Source organism: Tachypleus tridentatus, chromosome 4 (genome assembly GCF_004210375.1).
Source record: "Tachypleus tridentatus isolate NWPU-2018 chromosome 4, ASM421037v1, whole genome shotgun sequence".
Lineage (NCBI taxonomy): Eukaryota > Metazoa > Arthropoda > Merostomata > Xiphosura > Limulidae > Tachypleus > Tachypleus tridentatus.
In genome coordinates this window covers 35837404-35858799 of record NC_134828.1, presented here as the reverse complement: position 1 = coordinate 35858799, position 21396 = coordinate 35837404, and positions in this window count along the sequence as shown.

The window sequence follows — 21396 nt, the reverse complement described above, 5'->3', positions numbered from 1 at the left end:
CAAAAAGCTGTTTTAGTAAATCCTGGATTGTACGATATTAGTCACACAAACATGACCACCAGAGCAATACAATAAACTAATATTGGACCTGTACTGTTTTGTTTTGTTTGCAAGTTAAAATGACAAAATGTTGTTATTTCATAGAAATTCCTCCCCGGTGGGACAACAGTAAATGTTTGGATTTACAACCCCAAAATCATGAGTTTCATTCCCCTCGATGGACACAGCAGATAGCCCAATGCGTCTGTTCTATAAGAAAAAAACACATTCCATAGAAATTTAAGGAGCATTTTTTTTATTTTTCAATTTCGCGCAAAGCTACACGAGGGCTACCTGCGCTAGCCGTTCCTAATTGCGACGAGTGCTATAGACTCGTTGTTTGTGTTTATTTTTTAATTTCGCTCAAAGATAGTTTGTTTTTGTTTTTGAATTTCGTACAAAGCTACCGTCCCTAATTTAGCAGTGTAAGACTAGAGGGAAGGCAGCTAGTCATCACCACCCACCGCCAACTCTTGAGCTACTCTTTTACTAACGAATAGTGGGATTGACCGTCACATTGTAACGCCCCAACGGCTGAAAGGGCGAGCATGTTTGGCGCGACGGGGATGCGAACCCGCGATCCTCAGATTACGAGTCGCACGCCTTAACACGCTTGGCCATGCCGGGCCTCGCACAAAGATACCCGAGGGCTCTCTGCGCTAACCGTCCCTAATTTAGCAATGTAAGACTAGAGGGAAGGTAGCTAGTCATCACCACCCGCCGCTAATTTTTGGGATCCCTTCAACCAAGTAATATTGGGATTGACCTTTGCATTTATAACAACCCGACTGCTGAAAGAGCGAGCATATTTGGTATGGCGGGTATTTGAGCCAGCGATCGTTGGATTACCAGTCAAGTGCCTTAACCACCAGGCTATGCCGAGCCTTTCAGGATCGTTAAAAACAAACATTTCTCATAAACAAATACGCGAAAATGGAAGTACTATCATCGTATCCATATTTATCACCCACATCACTGAACTTGTAGGGTGAAATAAAAAACAAATTAAGTGCTGCGAATTGAATCCAGAAAAGCGAATAGTTTAATTAAAAGGTAAAGAACGAGTCTGGTGAGTAAAATGTGCATAATATTCATTCTAATCACATCCATTTCAAGCTTTTTTTACATCAGGATTTTTATGAGAACAAGGTGTTATATACGGTTGGATTGAAAAGTCTTAGCGTTTGTGTCGAGTGTTAAAATATTGTCTGTTATGAAGTCACAACATAACTAGCTTGCTTAGCGTAAGTATGAAGTATCAGAGTCTGCATGACCATGCCTGTGAATTGTTTGGCTTCAGGAATCACAATCAATGGTTGTGATTCTCTATGACAATTAACTTCTCTTGTTTGCTATGAAGCCGAAATAAAATATCACTGGGTGAGCAACAGTGATTAAAAGCATACGCTGTAAAATTAAAAGAAGGGGGCCAGAAATTGAAATTCTTTATTAAAATTTTTCTTAAAACTCAAATTCTAATACGGATCGTTTCGGGAATTTTACACTGTGTTTTATTACCTTGAAAACATTTCAGTTCCTCATTAACTCATTATGTCCGGAAGGATAAAAAGGAAATTAAAAACGGAGTTTTTCTTGAAATCTCCTGTTAAGTTGTATACTCACGTATCAAGTTTATTGGTCTTATAATATCTGCAAAACTTACACTAATAAAACAAAACAGGATGCGATGTCCAATCGAAAAAACACAAGATCTATATTTATCGTCTAATATGTAACAAGCTTTTTGCTTTTTCTTGTTCCTGGGCAGAAAGTGTTATTTCCAAATTGCTTAGGTCTAAAGTAAATGGAAAAGACCTATTTTCCTCTTCAAACTTCGCTTTTTTGACCTAGGAGCGTATAACGAAAACATGATGAGGTACTGTATTTGGGGTCTGATACGTGTAAGTGATTTATATTACAGTCTCAAATTTAAAAAAAATTACTCACTTCTAAACATTTTATTCATTTTTGTATAACTTAAATATAAATACATGTAAATATTGAATCATACGTTGTTTTATTCAGACCTTATGTAAATGAAAATGTGCAAATTTGCCCGTTTTTACACAGAAAATAGATTAATTTCTAAATTTCATTATCCAGGTCACAAAACCAAAGTTTGAAAGGAATAATGGCCATTTTCTGTACTTTTACAGCATAAGCAGTTAAGAAATAACACATACTATCCAGGAACAAAATTTGTGTTATATAGTGTTATCTGTTGCACTGGTACGACAATTTTTTACTTTTTGGTTTACTTGTTTAATGAACGATCATATTGTGAAAGATTTGAAACTACTGTCGTATTAAGTTGTTTTCTTCTGAGGCTTAAAACTATCACAATGCGGTTAGATCAGAGAACTCCGTAGAATTCGAGTTTTTTGTTAGGCCCTGCATGGCCAAGTGGTGAGGACACTTGACTCATAATCTGAGGGTCGTGGGTTCGAATTCACGTCACACCAAACATGCTTGTACTTTTAGCCGTAGGCCATTATAATGTGATGGTCAGTCCTATTATTCGTTGGTAAAATATTAGCCCAAGAGTTGGTGGTGGTGGTGATGATTAGGTGCCTTCACTGTAGTCTTACACTGCTAAATTATAGACGGCTTGGGCAGATAGCCCTCGTGTAGCCTTGTGCAAATTTCAAAAATAAACAAAAACAATCAGTATAGATCACTCGTCGCATAAGGGCTTTGTTCAGATCTCTGAATCGAATAACGAGACTTAATATCGCTTTTATAGCTCACAGCCAAAAGTGTTGAGTTTGTTATGCGGCATAACGTATAGAATCTCAAACCTTCGATTTACAGAGTGACATGGCAACCATTAGGCCGCATCAGGCCCTACTATTTTGGTTCATGTGTGTATACACGTACATGGAGTTTTCAAATAAACAAATGTCTTGATATTCATCATTCGCGTTTCTTTTCTCTATAACCTATCACATCTAGCAGGTCAGCAGTAAGTCCGAGGCTCATGTCCCTTCAATAGACATAACGCATATAGCTTATTGTGTATATTTCCATTAAGAAAAAACTTCCTGTAATTATATTTTGATGAAACATTAAACAGGTTTGGTTTGTTCTGAATTTCGCACAAAGCTACACGAGGGCTACCTGCGCTAGCCGTCCCTAATGTAGCAGTATAAGACTACAGTGAAGGCACCTAATCATCACCACCACCACCAACTCTTGGGCTACTCTTTTACCAACGAATAGTGGGATTGTCCGTCATATTATAACGCCCTTATGGCTGAAAGGGCGAGCATGTTTGGTGCGACAGGGATTCGAACCCACGACCCTCGAATTGTGAGTCGAGTGCCTTAACCACCTGACCAGCCATGTTAAATAGGTTCTGGTAACGTAATCAAGACACCATGAGGAGCGAAATGAGGTCTAAGCGTTTCTCGTGTTTCTAAACTTCGTTTAAGTAATTTTTTTTAGATTCTATATTTAAACCACGTTTTAAAAGCGTTTCCAGCTTAAATGAATTGTTTTTATACTACATAATATCTTTGGTTATTTTCTGTTCAGTAGTATACGTTCTGCAGTTCGGAATAACAAAGGGGACATCGAATGGACACCAAATCCAAACTGTAAAGTAGTATTGCAACAGTTGCTTTTCTATTTTGTTGCATCTTGTGAAAAGTACAACGAAAGCTAGAATATATTTCTGTTGATCTAATACGCTGACACATTTATTTATAGAAATGAGAAATAATTATTTAAAAAACAACTTGCTGGACAAAACTTGTGGTGTTCACTTTCCTGCAATTTTACCTGTCATCACCAACGTTACTTCACGTGGTTCAAACCTTCTTAATGAGGTGCCTCTTAGTGGTGATAAAAAAAAGCAAGATGTGTAGTGATTGCATAAATAATAATTATTAAAAATATAAAAGAAACAGCTACGAGCTGAACATGAATGAAGAAGCAGTATATTCGTGGCCTTAATAGTTTACCAACAAGTTCTTCCATTAAAAGCTATAGGCATTCTAATACCGCTCTATAATGTAAAAATGTATGAAATATCGAATGATGGATGGGTTCAATTTTACTTGTAAAAACAGTCATAGAAAGAAATTTATCAAATGAGAGAAGCCTTTAATAAAAACACGAAATAATAAAAGTAACCTTTTCTTTTAATGTAACGATCTCTACGCTAGGGCTCAGTAATGGGAACAAAAGAGAAATGTGCTTTTTTTTTTACTATTCATTAATTTAGACCTAGATTTAAATTCAAGACGAGACAAAAAATTAAAAACTGAAACGTTAACCCGCATAACGTCTGATAATTAAGTAATTTAAAATAATTTGCAACACATACACACAACACAACAAAATGGAAGGAACAAATCTTATAGATATACAAATAAACTTTAAGTTGGAGACATCTTGAATTGTGTACAGCAGAGGATGTTTACCACTTGCATCGATTTTATTCTACTAAATGGACAATTACATAAGCACACATTCTGAAGATTATTGAAGAGTTGTGGGTGTTTAATACTTAATTGTTTTTATTCTACTATTTAATAATTATATTAGCACACATTCTGAGGATTAATAAAGAGTTAAAGATGTTTAACACGTAATTGTTTTTATTCTACTGTTTAACAATTTTATAAGCACACATTCTTAGGATTAATGAAGCGTTGAGGATGTTTAACACAAACATTATGAAAAGTTTTTAACTTAAAAATATTGATCACAAACTTAAATGCCGAAATTAGTTTTCCACTATAATTTTAGCATAATTTTGTGACAACTGCACCTAGTATTTTTATTTCCGCTTTGAAACCCAAATAATGAAGCATTTGCTGAAAGTTAAAGATCTTGTAAACGACCAACTTTTAAGACTGTTTTAAGCTATTAGATGTATCCGTTGTACTGTGATGTAAAGTGTGAAATATCACATATGTTACTAAATGCCATTCTTCCCCAGCTAAAACTTTTTGTTTATCAAATGACTGGTAGAAAAGTTCATGTTTTTTTCAACTCAGTCAGCTTTAGAAGCTCTTGGTTTAATAAAGAGTACACTAAACTTGCTAACGAGCGAATCAGACAACATCAAGTGGAAACTGGTCAAGTTTTGCTTGATGGTTTAAGCAAAACTTTGCTCATTCCTTTATCGTGGAGGGTGGAAAACGTTACCAGAAGAGGTATAACTGATGTTATTTTCTAATGAATATTTTACTTATCTTTATTATTGCTAAAACATGCTTCTAATCACAGTTCTGTCCCCATAAGATGTGACATCTAGGTTTGCAGAATTGACAATATTATAAATTGTCTTAAGAAATTAAATTAGTCACTTGGTAGCTTAATGTTAAGTTTGGTAACTTATTATGTTAAAAATCTGTGGATAACGTTTATTTCAGTTATTTTTAATTACACAAGTTTCTTGATGTAAAATGCATTGGACTTAGTGTTGAAGTATTTCCTGCGTTACGACTAGAAGAAAACTGCGTCATACACCGTGCGAGACAAAAGCTACTATGCAGTTGGTATTTAAGAAAATAGCATGAACAAGACTGAAACCAAGTTAATTATTGTTTTTTTCAGAGTAAGACATCAGAAGCTAGACTCTGTATCGTGACTTTGCCACACCTTACACATACATAACAAGAATAGAATAAGTTGGAAAAAAATGAGTTGATATTATGCTCCAAGAATTATATATATTTCTGTGTGCGTACTATTTGTTCTTATTAGCTCGAATGGCAATGCTTTACTCAAGCCACACGTTATTATCTGTTATAACGACATTAAGTGCTGTTGTGATGTCATACCTGAAAGGTCTCCGACTGAAAATTAACCGTAACTGCCCGTTTGAGGATTGTATTTTATCACAACGCTCCCATGTGACAGGTAGAAATGATTTTGGAATAGAGATTTTAAGTTTATAAATGACGTTGAAATGCGCGCTTTATTGCATACGTATACGAGTTATTCATGGTAGTCAGTTATGTGATGCTTTATTACTACTGAGACTTGCAGCTAACCGTTACAAACAAGCAAATATTGTCACGTTAGACTCACCCTTATCCCTTGTTTAAGCTTTTCAAAGTTTGTGTACTTGCATACTCTCTCGTCAACAAGAAGAAGTAGTTAAACCATTAGAACTGTACTTAACGGCATAAATCAAAGCTCAGAAACAGTTGAAAAGCAGTAGTTTTATACGAAAGGACAGTTATGTTACTTCTAGGCATTTTAATTGTAAGTTAAAAACAACTTTACCAGAATTGTCCAAACGATTTTGTGAAACTATAATTATGTTTGTGCTGTACAAACCTGGGTTTTTAATGAAAAGGAATGTGTATTTTCTTTGCTTCTCGTATTTTACTTTCCTAAAGCCGTAACACCTAGAGGGAAAGGAGCTACTACTATTACGCTGGTGTAGGTGGGTGTAAACAAGAAACAGTGAGTTTCACACCATCTTTCAAAAGATAAGTGCCTCCCAAAGAACCTAAATTTTTCATCTCTCCAAAAGGTCTGGTTTCTTGCACACTGTTGACATGTTTTCGATAAGAGGGGATCATTAGTTACACCCCTGGTCGCCAGGGGTTCGAGATAACAACTATAAGACAAACTTAACGTCTTCTAAATGGCAGCTAGCCATGTCGATTAACATAATGATATAAAGGTGCGTCAGTGAAGTGTCTATTACATGTAAGTCACACATATTTCTTAAAACAAAGATAACTAACGCCAAGTGGTTTCATTTTAAAGAAAATTAATGTAAGGTAGTTTAGGCGTTACTACACTAATTTGAAGAGTGTGTGAGAATTACACGCTACCACACATAACAGCCACACACAAACTGATTATTCTTTAGTGACACCAGTTATATTTGACGTTCGAGTTAACTTTAATGCATCTCGACTTGCAGATACAAGACAAACGAACGGCCATAAGACTGTACAAAGCATACATGGATGATCACAATCAGTAAATAAACAAATAAATGAGTTATTTAAAGTGATTTTAATCTATGTTTGCATATTTTATGCGCACCTAGCTAGAAGAAAAATCAGCAGGTGGCAGTGCTATCGTCAAGGGAGCTGAGATTACTTGACAGTAAACAGTCAAGTATTAGATTAGTTTTAAACGCTTCTGTGAAATGTTGACCCTTGTAAGGAGGCTGCGAATATGGATATGGATGAAGATCATTACAACATACGTACACAAAGTTCAAGACACATCAAAATTTATAATGAGAAAATGAAGCAGAGATTGCTTATAGGGCATAATGATTTTCGATTAACTTGCTTGTTTTCAAAAACAACAGCTATCTCTGCTTAGCTTGAATTTATCTATTGGATGCAATAACTGAACAACTAATTCTATTGCAGACCTAAATCATCTTACAATAAAACGTGCAACGTACATCCGGCGAAAGCAGAACGACCTGTCAGAACAAGTTTTTGAAGAATAAAAAAAGTTTTATTCGTTAATAATGCCTGCAGTATACGTATGTCTGCGAAACAGCACGTGCGGCGCCGTCTGGAGGTAGACTGGTGTTCCGTGTAGGAATGTATCTTTCTTAAGGTTAGCGTAAGGGTCTTGCCAACAGGACCACATCATCAAGGGTCCACAAAAACTTGTCGGACAAGATGATTTAAGTAATTAGCACTTTTTTTTTACTGTCCTTCTCTTGAGCCTAAGCATACAAGAAAATTTAAAATTTTAGTAGTAGAGAATGGAGGTAATCAAAGAGTTAGTTTCAAAATAATATACTGAATTTGCCTGGAGACTGTTTCCCTGTTTATGGAACATAGATCAAAACTATTGAAGCTTGGAAAGCAGATGTCTTCAGGGTTCTTCGTCATGCATTAACCGAATAAGATTACAGGTAGAAACATTATTTTAACACTTTCTTGAGGACTGATCTTAAGTTTTTAGGAGATGCAACAACTTTATTCAACACCAGCTGGACCAGAAACGAAAAATTTGGTGCCTTTAAGTGTACAAAACCATTGTACTGGAACTCTACGGTTTTTGTAAGGAAAAATAGAACTACCATGCTGCATTATTCAACATATATATGCCTCTTTTTTTCTCCGAGATAGATGAAGTAACAAAAAGCAGTCAATACTAACAGACGGTGAAGCAGATATGTGGCAGATAAGTAAGCTTTCAATAGAAAGCGTTAAGTTTGGTACATGAATATTTTAAGATATATTGATTTAAGGATCTCAGGGAGGCAGTTTTCTTCAGATAAATATTTCCCACTGAAATCATGGGCAGATCCTGCGGAAACAAAGTGAGTATACGCCCTCGTTTTCCCCCCTATTTTTTTTAAAGTCACTCTCTGGTTATTAGTCTGTGTCTCCGCGCCTAAATAGTAAGAGCGTTTAGTCCTCTTAGTTTCACAACCTACTTTAGGCCCTCTTTAAGCCCTCCTCTTACAAAATTTTGAATCAATCTATAGAAATTTGAGACCAAACGATGGTGGGTGCTTTTCCGAGACTAAATAATAAGCGAGTTTAGTCCTCTCAATTTCACAACCTATTTTCGCCCTCCCCTTTACGCCCTCTAAGAAAAGTCTCCATAGGTCTATGGAAATTTGAAACCGTTAATTTTTGAAATATCAAATTATAGAATAACGAGCTCTCAATGTCTGACATTTTTACATTGTAAAAAAAGAGAAAATTAATTATTCTATATATTGATAATAAAACAAAACTAAGGTGCCTTAATTAAAACAACTTCCAATGGGATGTTTTTGTAAGTTTAAGCGTTGATTCTTGACTTGATAACGTACAAAAAGTTATATTCTAAACGATAATATGGAACAGGTTTAGAGTGAAATTTTTAGCGTAATCCTTTACGAATTAACATCAACATCAGATTTCTAACCATCTTCACAGATCCGACAGTGTTGTAGTTTTTAACTTTATTTTTGTCGTAGCATCTGTTTGTCTCCATTTGTACCATTGACTTTAAATTACTAAGCTGTTTGTAAATTTCTTTGTTTTTGTTGGTTTCTCACACATGAGTTTAACAAAGAGTTAAACTCTATATACATAATATAATAAAACACATAATCGTTCTAATGGTTTTGGTGTTAAATAGTTTACTTATTTCAGGGACGACGAACAATATATTTTACTATATATTATTTGTGAATCACATTAGTTAACATTCCTAAATCACAGCAAACATATATGTTTAGTTACAAGTTAGAAACTGAACTAAACAACATATAGAAACGTTGCAGCCTACAGCTACAAGTCATTGTATTAATCTCTCTTTATAGTTGTTTCCCGGCGCAGTGATAAACACAGATGTGTATATTTCAGTTTTGAGTTGACACACTCCCAGACACTTGTTGATACATTCCCAGACACTTGTTGATACATTCCCAGACACTTGTTGATACATTCCCAGACACTTGTTGACACATTCCCAGACACTTGTTGATACATTCCCAGACACTTGTTGACACATTCCCAGACACTTGTTGATACATTCCCAGACACTTGTTGATACATTCCCAGACACTTGTTGACACATTCCCAGACACTTGTTGATACATTCCCAGACACTTGTTGACACATTCCCAGACACTTGTTGATACATTCCCAGACACTTGTTGATACATTCCCAGACACTTGTTGATACATTCCCAGACACTTGTTGACACATTCCCAGACACTTGTTGATACATTCCCAGACACTTGTTGATACATTCCCAGACACTTGTTGACACATTCCCAGACACTTGTTGACACATTCCCAGACACTTGTTGACACATTCCCAGACACTTGTTGACACATTCCCAGACACTTGTGTTTGTAGTTACATCTCGCCAGTTTACGGCGTGCTTGTTTCTTCTGGAAGAGAGGTTCAAAAGAAGATGAGTCATCCAAGTATTCTTCACCAAACTTCAGTCTGAAAGAGAAGGAATTGTTGGACAAGACAATGAGTGTTTTTCCACAAACATGAACAATTTGGTATCTTGTCTGTTTCACCTGCTTAAATAACGCACCTTGCCTGATGGAATGTTCTTCAAATGGCGCTTACCATATGCAAACAGGTAATTAGTGATTCGTTCATTTTATTGAGAGGCAATAAAAGAAGAGGGCAAATTATGTGTCAGTTGACTCACTATTGCAGTAGGCGTGAATCACTTGACTCGCTATTGTAATAACCATGAACCGCTTGATTCGCTGTTGCAGCAAAGTTTTGCCACTTAACTCGTTATTGCAGTAATCGTGAGTCACTTGACGCGCAATTGCAATAATCATGAGCCAGTTGATTCGCTGTTCCAGCAATCTTATGTCACATAACTTATCAATGCACCAAGGTGATTATTGTATGTTTTCCGGTATATTTTAAAATGTTAAGTTTATTTCGTAAAATATACGAAATAAAATGAAAAAGCTAACTGTTCTGAATCAAATTTCATTAAAATGTGGTATAAATATGCATATATCAAAGTATTTATTTAATTTTAAAATATTAAAGTATTCTAAACTCTAATTTAGATCATTCTCAACTTCAAACAGGAAACCTAGCGCTCATAATGCGTTTTCCTAAAGTTTTGAGATAAATATGTCATAAAACCCTAATACATTAACTTCCACGCTTACTGCTAGAAGTGGAAATCTAATTCTACTTTTGTCACATTTTCTTTCCACTAAGACACTTGGAAGTCTTCTAGAAAAAAAAACTGGGTCATTATTTTGTTCTACACATGACAAACTTTGGCTGTTTAATAGCTTAAAGTAGCACACAGTGTTTCAAGTGTAACAAGAAAACCGAAGGAAGCAACTGTGGGTAAATAGTTTAAGAACAAAATGGTTTTGTTGGGGAAATCCAGAATTTGAGAGTTGCTTGTTTCTTTGTTTTTAAATTTCGCGCAAAGCTACACGAGGGTTATCTGCTCCAGCCGTTTCTAATTTAGCAGCGAAAGACTAGAGGGATGGCAGCTAGTCATCACCACCCATAGCCTACTCTTTCACCAAGGAGTAGTGGGATTGACCTTCACCTTGTAACGCTTCTACGGCTGAAAGTGCGATCATGTTTAATGGAACAGGAATTTCAACCTTTGACCCTCAGATTACAAGTCAAGCGTTCTAACCACCTGGCAACTGGAGTGTGTCTAACAAACAAGAAATGTGTTAACACCATTTTACATCTCTAGTTAAAACAGAAAAAAAGTTCAAAAGTAGTATTGTCACGAAGGTGTCAGGAATCGAGAACAAGAGAAAAATAAGTTTTACTAAACACCACGTGCAATATATATTATATATATATACACACATAAAGGCAAGTTTTCATGCAAAATGTGTAAAACTATGTACACCTTAAGAAAAAAAGAACAAAGGTAAGATTATAAGTTTTATCAGGTCGTGTTCACGACAGCCTACTGATTATGCGAACAGTTTTAGTCACGTCTATGTTAGTTGAGAATGGAACAAATAGATTTATTTCCTGACATTGTATCTGTTTCTACGTGTTTGTGTGTCAGTTCTCACGACATACACTGTCAATGTTTTACAACAATAAAGAGCGTGTCTCTTGATAAAATCTTGTGGAAAAGTTAAGTTTTCTGGCAATATTTATTCCATATTGCAATGTGTGGAGGCATCAATCTCTCTGTGCAAGCATTGTTTGCACTGAGAAATGTTACATATTCTCTGGAATTCCCTGTTTCAGATTCAACACAACCTAATAGAGAGACGAGGGAAGTGGGCATATAGATTGGGAAATGTTCGAGTCAAAACATGAGGAAGAAGCATTTTGGTTAATAAACCTACTAGAAATAATGTTATTTTAGACTTATTGTCAATTTCTAATATAGAAATGGTTGAGGAGTGTTAATTGGGGAACATCTGGTGCATGTGATCATTGCTATATTTTAGTCTATCAAGTTCGATATTTTGCTGCAAACGGAGATAAGGGATAATGATATTTTGGTTACAGATTTTTAAAAAAGCAAATTTTAAAAGAATATGTCAATAATTATCTATTTTGAACTAAGTAGCTGAAGTATTTTGAGGCACTGATCAAATGTAAAAAAAATGTTCTTGAGATATTCATAATAAGCATTTTCCTTATAGAAAAAAAATTATTTGTTTTTGAATTTCGCGGCAAACTACAAGAGGGCTATCTGCGCTAGCCGTCCCTAACTTAGCAGTGCGAGACAAGAGAAAAGGCAGATAGTCATCGCCACCTACTGTCAACTGCCGGGGTACTCTTTAACCAAAGAATAGTGGAATTGACCGTCACATATAACGACCCCACGGTTGAAAGGGCGAGTATGTTTGGTGCCACGGGGATTCGAACTCGCGACCCTCATATTACGAGTCGAGCTCCTTAACCATCTGGTCATGTGGGACCTATAGAAATAAAACAGTGACTGCAAGTTAAAAACCAGATTGGCTCACAAAGTGTATAAGGGATAAATTAAAGAAAAAAACACACAAATTAACTGATTTGACAGGTTATAGAATACCAAGTAGTTATGATATCAAGCAGGATGTGTGAAAAACGTTGGTTGAAAATGTAAAAAAGTTAACACTAAGAATTTCTTGAAATACATTAAGGGTAAACAAAATGTTAGGATGGGAGAAGGACTTTGAGGGACAATAAAGGAAGGTCCGTATTTGATGCTTATTTTAGTTTAGTTATTAAATTCTTGTTTTTCTTCAGTTTTTACCAATGAAGATTTAATCAATATTCGTCGTTTTGAACAGTTAATAGAATGGGAACAAGATCAAAAATGATAATCACATGAATTCTGATATTGTTAAGACAAAGTTTAAAGAATGTTAAGGTTCCTGAGTCAGATAATATTTCTCAGGAATATTGAAGAAGATTACGAATTGATTATTTGAGCCACTTACCACTATTTCTGATTTGTAAGTTCTTGAACAGAAGTTATGTTCCAGAGGATTGGAAGTTAACTGATGTAACTCCTGCTCTCAAGAGATCTGATAAAAATTATCTCAGTAATTATAGACCTATTAGTCTGACGTTAGTTTCGGGAAAAGATTTTGAAATTTTTATATAAGGTGCTTTGCAAAGCCATTTTAAAAAAGTGCAGAAATTTATTGGATAGTCAATATAGTTTCACTAAGGGAAAATATTTTGACATTATTTGAAAAGATTACTGTTCACGTATTTTTGATGCCATAAATAAGGCTTGTGAAACAAATATTTCTGAAGGTCTTGATGATAAGTTGGTTAATTGGATAGAAAAGTGGTTAGATAGAAAAAAACGTAAAGTTGTTATAAATGGAGTTCAGTCAAACTGAATTAACGTCACAAGTGGGGTATCACAGGGCTCAATCTTTGGACCATTGCTCTTTTTGATTTACATTAATGACTTAGATAAAGGAATGGTCAATAAATTACTTAAATTGGCTAATAATAACAAGGTCTTGGGTGTTTCTAGTGGTGAAAAGATGGCACTGCTTTAGAAAAGGATTTAGATCATTCAGTGAGTTGGGAAATAAATGGCAGATGAATTCTATTTATGATAAATTCAAGATAATGAGTGTGGGTTAGCATAATTTGAATGGGAATAACCTTAACAAGCACATGAAACAAAGGGTTCTTGGTGTGGTAGTTGATCGGTCTGTTAAGTCATTCAAGCACTGTGTTGTTGTTAGTGATAGAAAAAATAGGATTTTAGGTTGTATCTACAGAAATATTGAATACAAATCTAAATAGGTTATAATTTCATTGTAAAGGTTACTAGTTATACCAAAGTTTTAGAACTGTTTTTAGTCTTGGGCTTTTTACCTTAGGAGGGGCATTGAAATTTTGAAAAGGGTTCAGAAAAGTGTTACTAGAATGGTGCATGGGGTGAAGGGTTGTCATACGAGAAGAGATTAAGATCTCTGATATCGTTTTTTCTTCAAGTAAAGAAAAGTTAAAGTGGATCTGATCGAGGTGTGTAAATTATTGAGGGTGTTGATGTATCATCTTTTTCTTTTCATACTCATTGCTGAGAGAGGTAGGAATAGGGGTCCCAAATATAAATTTTGGTAGGATAGGAGTCGTCTTCAGCTAATACCTTTTTATTTTTCCAACAGGCAATTGCCCTTTGGAATGGGTTCCCTTCAGATGTGGTGGAGACATTAAATTTAAGCGAGTTTAAGACAAAACTTTATAAACATATGAATGATAAGGACTGGTTTTGAGTGTCATTTTTTTACTAGTTTTAGTTTAGTTTGATGGATCGCCGAGAGGGATCAACGAGTCTCTTGTTGTCCATAAATATTATATGTTAACTTATCTTGTCAATAATTTATGGAATGTTCCTTAACTTAGACGACTGAAAGATATGATTCGACTACAACTATAACATATATTAATATAAGTTTTTCTTGAGTTTTTATGTGGAACTTCAAATTTACATAAAGTACTTTAGTTTGATTATTTTAAAGATCAAAGCCATACTGGACTATTGAATCCAGGATTTTAGTATTGTAAGTCCGTAAACTTATCTCTGTCCCATCGGTGAACAGTTTATTGATTAACTTACAGAAGGAAATTATTCCGCAGACACACATTAAAATGACCAGACAGACAAAATACACCCAGAATGAGAATACTGGTATTGGTATTTTCAACATGAATGTAACTTGTGATCCAAATATACTTAAAATGAATTTCCAAATCAAAGGAGGATTAGCAGAAGCACCAATCGTCACAAGAGCTTTTTGAACCAATAACTCGAATTAACTGTTACTCTTCTAACGCACCACCAGCTGAAAATGGGAAGCGTGTTCAGCAGTATCGCATCACTTTATTTGGACATCGTGATACACGGCCAGTACCAAGAACAGGGAATATAGATATCCGTGTATTTTGTGTTTATTAACACGATTGTGTTTACACAGCTTTGGAGAATTGTAGGTTACCGTAAGATTGTATTGCACACTTTGAGACTGTAGGTGCTTTGTAACTGTGAGTGACAGTTCAATTCCATTATTTGGTGAAAGTAGCCAAAGAGTTGACGGTGGGTGTTATTTTTTATTTGCCACATTTTCTCTCTGTAATAAGTCCAGTCTTTCAGTTCAATATTATGGTTAGGGCATTCGACTTGCAATCTGAGGGTCACGGGTTCGAATCTCTGTCGCACCAAAAACGCTCGCCCTTTCAGCTGTGAGGTCGTTAAAATGATGCGATCAATCCCAGTATTCGTTGGTAAAAGAGTAGCCGAAGAGTTGATGTCGGGTGGTAGTAACTAGTTGCTTTCCTTCTAGTTTTACGCTGCTAAATTAGAGACGGCTAGGCCAAAAAGCCTTGTGTAGGTTTGCACGAATTTCAAATAAAAACAACCAAAATTATGAACAGATAGTAGAGACAATCGTATGTTGAGTAGCTTTGCGCGGATATCTGATAAAAAAAGTTTCAACTAGTCAAACTAACTGAACAATTTGTAAATGATTATGAGTTTTTCTCTCCACGCAATAAATAACGCTGAACTTGGCATTTGCACTCAGATTCCAAAAGTATGTGAGCGCTCCCTGTCGAGATTTTTAGCTTTGTCTTTTAAACTCCATCACTTTTTTTTTTTTTATCTTTTTCACTTTTGCCAAGTTTCCAGTTTTGTTCAAAACTTTGACACTCCCCAAATCTTGTAAAGCAATTTCCAAAATCCTGGAGGGTGTGTGTGTGACCTTGCCCGCCTCCTGGCGGTTAATTTATTGCTGATGCTGACTTCATTATTACGACAGAACTCCCCAGGTTGCGCCCGCATAGATATAATTATACCGACAGTTATGATAGCTGCAATGAACGTTACAGAAGATATTATGACTAAAAACTAAGTTACGATAGATTATTATTGATAGACTCGAGTAGATACGTGATCGTACTTAAACAATTATTACTATATATTTTCAACATTTTGAGAAAGAATTGTCAATATAAAAATTATGATAACTAATTAAAGATGGCATGATGTCGGTAACATAAATACAGAAGTATTTAATGACGAGGGGGCCCGGTATGGCCAAGCGTGTTAAGGCGTGCGACTCGTAATCTGAGGGTTGCTGGTTCGCATCCCCGTCGCGCTAAACAAGCTCGCCCTTTCAGCCGTGGGGGCGTTATAATGTGACGGTCAATCCCACTATTCGTTGGTAAAAGAGTAGCTCAAGAGTTGGCGGTGGGTGGTGATGACTAGCTGCCTTCCCTCTAGTCTTACACTGCTAAATTAGGGACGGCTAATACAGATAGCCCTCGAGTAGCTTTGTGCGAAATTCAAAACACAAAAACAAAACAAAAAACAAAACGTGGAGTGTACGATGTTGATTTTACTTTGGATATTTCATTTTTTTTTTTTTTACATATTCACCTGAGCAGCTCATTTGTCTCGTTGCAGGAATTTTACACACCTTTGGTTTCCGCCTACGCTAATCAACCCAGTAATTAAACGGTAAAAATTGAATACAGACGTTTTAGAACCTAATGTTTTCATAATTGTATGGGTGTGTCCTGTTTCTTTCATTAGGACAAATAAATTTCCAGTTCTGTCTTCTCAGCTTGAGAGATGAGTAGAGAGAGGTTAACGTTTTCCAAAATTTTCAGAGGATCTTCTCGATATATTTTCAGTCTCTGAAATGAGACTGTCAAAACATCTGGGTTTTAAGAATATACTGAGGATAATCACAAATAAGAGTGCGAAGGTCATCCTGGGGATAAGTGTTAACAAGTGGGTCTTGAAGGGTATTCTACCTAGTTTATCCAAGGGTTATAAGGGATAAGTGCACTTTTGTTCAAAGATGTGGGTGGTTAAAAAGTTGTTTAGTCTGTCTTGAAAAACACACCAAAAAACAAGGCAGTTTGATAAGGCATACTTTATTTGATTTCCGTGGAAATACAGCAGTTTTTTAATATTAAGCATCTAAATCAAGACAAGTTCCTTTCCATATTTGACAGTGCCAAAAATATCTAATGTGGCAAATTTGGGCCTTGACTTTATAAACATGCATGTATTTCCTTCGTTCAGTTTTTATACATCACATATCTGTTTAGAAATACTTTGACTAAACACCATAACATTCACCAATTTGTAAACGTTTCGGAAGGAGTAATTAAAACAAACACTGGACCGATTAAACTGTTACTTTTAATTGAATCTTTCCCCAAAGGCAGGGAGTTTACTATAACTGTAAAAATGAAGAGATCAGGACAAATGCCACACGCTATATCAGAACAGACCTTATGACTCTTTATTTCAATATGCTTCAAACTAACGCAAAATATAATAATTGTTAATATTAAAACATGAGGGGCACGCCCCTCGTTCCCGTGGAAGCTACACTTCTGTTATAACATAATAACAACGACATACACTGGGTTTGTTTTTACCATCAACTACCATAAACTATGTGGTGTTTACAATTACAGTCCAAAAACAGGAAGCAGTGGCGATGCCAAGCGAGGGCGAGGGTTAGTGGATGCCACCTCTAAAATCTGTTTGCCTTCCCATAAAATGTTCACTAAACAAGTTTAGTAAAAATTACATCACCCAAAATACAATGTTTTTGGTTATTAGGTAACCCTACATAAGGAAAAACCACCAAACAAAATATTATTCAATGTATGGTTGCCTCTTCGTCTTCTCAGTCTATCTTGCATAGGTTTCTTCCATTTATCCTTTGCAGAATAAGCCTTCGCCCCCAAGTTCATCTATGTGTAACATTTTTGTCTACCCACATTCAGAATTTTAGAATTGACACTGACAAGCGATAAACTTGAAATGTATTCCATATCCTTTAAATCAAGTAAATATGAACAGATCGCTAAATTATGCTTTAAATAATATTGTGGTAATAATAATTATTATAAATAATTTTTTAAAAACACTGTTGATATCATAATTTAAATATCTTGTTTGAAAACTTATTTGTTTAAACATGTTTTCTTATAGGAAAGTCATATTAGACTGTCTTCTGTGTCCACCGAGTAGAATCGAGCTTCTGGCCTTGACGTGGTAAATCCGAAGACTTACCGTTGTGATACCGATTGACGCTTAAACGTAAATTTGATGTGCACAGCAAACTATGTGCTCTGTGCCTGTCACACGGATCGAACCCCGAATTCTAACGAGAAACATTTCAAAAGGTTAAAACAAATAAAGTGGTAAATTTTAAAGAGGCGAGTAGGTTTCAAGTTTGTCATATGTTTGTCGAACGCACACACAGACATGTCTGTCCAGATACATATATATAGCTATTAGACCCCAGCGAAACGGGGCGCACCTGGTTATTTTCTCCTTCTTGACGAGAGTTTAAAAGCACACCATTCAATAATTGTAAGGGAGTCACATGTATTAGCGCTAGACAAGAGTATGATGTACTCTCAATCGCCCCTAGTGTTCAAAAGGTATGATTAATTTTGAAAAAGAAAAAAAGTTAAAGAAATACCGATGGACAATAATTAACGATTGACAAAATTAATTAATACATTAATTTCATGTCTCGACCTATTTCTGCTTAAATAATAATTAATTATTTATAATTCTGCAAGTACAAAGCATTCAATTCGATTTAGAAGATTTATTTTTGAATTTCGCACAAAGCTACTCGAGGGCTATCTGTGCTAGCCGTCCCTAATTTAGCAGTGTAAGACTAGAGGGAAGACAGCTAGTCATCACTACCCACCGCCAACTCTTGAGCTACTCTTTTACCAACGAATAGTGGGATTGACCGTCACATTATAACGCCCCCACGACTGAAAGGGCGAGCATGTTTGGCGCGACGCGGGCGTGAACCCGCGACCCTCGGATTACGAGTCGAACGCCTTAACCCACCTGGCCATGCCGGGCCATTTACCAATAATAAAATCAGGATATAAGAGTTAAGCTCATCAACGTATAGCTATCTGGTTGTGAAATATAGTCTTATTTTCGGGTTCCCCCCGTTGGTACAACGGTAAGTCTACGGATTTACAACGCTAAAATCAGAGGTTCTAAACCCTTCGGTGGACTCAGCAGATAGCCCGATGTGGCTTTCATATATGAAACACACACATTCACACTTACATTTGGTGAATTTAAGTTAAACCATTCATGTGGTTCATCTTTTAAATCGAGGGCTTATAACGCTAGGGGGTTCGATCCCTGCGGCGGGTACATTAAAAATAGTCTATTGTGCAGTTTTGTGCTTAATGGCAACAACAAAAATAGAGAATTGGCCAGTTAATATCTTCCCAATGCTTTATTGTTATAATAGACTTTACTGAAATATAAAAAATATATTTTCAGACACACTTATTGTACAAGTATTACAGGTGGACATAAAGAACTGCCGAAGTTAATATCAATTTCTTCATTGTAAATGTAGTATGAAAACTTCTAAACATTATTTCTTCATTTTATCGAGTTTAGTGTAACTGAATTTGTGTTAAACCTTTACTCGTTATTTTATACACATTTTATATTGTTTATATAACCAATAAACCAAACATGCAACAAAAACACTAACAAAAACCATTATTTTAGTCATGTTTTAATCTAAAGACAAATAGTGAAAGTTGGACAGGACAGCAACAGTAGGATCGAAATCTAGCGTTTCTTGATAAATTATTAATTACCTATTATGATTTTTCTGGACGACAATGATTTTATACAATAAACAATATTGAATGATAATGATAAGGACAAAATTCGTAGTTTTTTGTGGTTTTTTTTTAGTTAAGAATAAAGCTCCACAATGGGCTACTGGTGCTCTGCCCACCATGGGTATCGAAATCCGGTTCGTAGCGTTGTTAGTCTGCATCGGGTCGGACATTACAAAATGGCATTATGCTCTACGCTTTAGAAACTGAGTTTGTGACAAACGACCAAAAGTGCGTGGCAAATCTCGTGCATCTAGTTTGTTCTACAACTGAAGTTTCAAAGCAAAACCGGTTCTTATTACTAACGCCCAGTTGTTCTTGTTACAGACGTTTCTAACGTTAAGTGGTGGTAGCAAGTGTTCTGCATTTTGTCTAAACTGACTTCTCTGTTACGGTTAAAGAACAACAGAGTAGTCTTTTAACGCTTTTAGCATGAACTGACCTGTTCCGCGATAAACAGTGTACAATTCATCAAGAAAACCCTTTAATGTTTTTAATTTCGACTCATCTGCTCCGTGATAAACAAGCTAGAATTTAGCAATATGACACTTTAACGTTTTTAACAAGAACTGTCATGTTTTGTAATAAATAAGCTAAAATTTTTCAAGATAATCCTTTAACGTTTTTAATATCAACTGATATGCTACGTGATAAATACGTGATAACTGATATGCTACGTGATAAATACGTGATAACTGATATGCTACGTGATAAATAATCAAGAATTTAACAATAAAACCTTTATGCTTCTTCTCCATCAGGATGGTACCCCCACATTTATACATCTCTGGTTCTCGATGTCTACCCCCACATTTATACATCTCTGGTTGTCAATGTCTACCCCCACATTTATACATCTCTGGTTCTCGATGTCTACCCCCACATTTATACATCTCTGGTTGTCGATGTCTACCCCCACATTTATACATCTCTGGTTGTCGATGTCTACCCCCACATTTATACATCTCTGGTTGTCGATGTCTACCCCCACATTTATACATCTCTGGTTCTCGATGTCTACCCCCACATTTATACATCTCTGGTTGTCGATGTCTACCCCACATTTATACATCTCTGGTTCTCGATGTCTACCCCACATTTATACATCTCTGGTTGTCGATGTCTACCCCCACATTTATACATCTCTGGTTCTCGATGTCTACCCCCACATTTATACATCTCTGGTTGTCGATGTCTTCCCCCACATTTATACATCTCTGGTTCTCGATGTCTACCCCCACATTTATACATCTCTGGTTCTCGATGTCCAGAAAAAGGAAACCTTTCACGATTTCAAGGTCATCACTTCCTAGTCTTAATTCTTCCAGATATGTAAGCCTCAAGGACTTTAACGTTATAGGGTCCTGCGAAATGCCGTCTGTATATGAATAGGCGATTTCGTACAACGCGTGAAACGCCAACGTATCATATATCCTACAACACATTCTGTAATCCATTGTGTTTATGTTTATGACGTCCAGGATGACAAATAATAAACATCTTATCAGTGCCAGAATGCGAGCTTACGACTAATTAAAACAAATGTTCTTCATATAATCTCGTGTGTGTGTTCAAGATAATAACAAATGGACGGCATAGCTGTTGACACCATATACGCGCAGCAGTAACAAAGGAAATCCAAAGCGAATATAATACTGCGTGTCAACAGGATTAGCGTAATTTAAGACAGCCAGGAAGCCCATTAGTCGTATGACAGAAACCTAACTGAATGTTTCCTGGTTAATGTTCCGACTAACTCACAAAGGAGA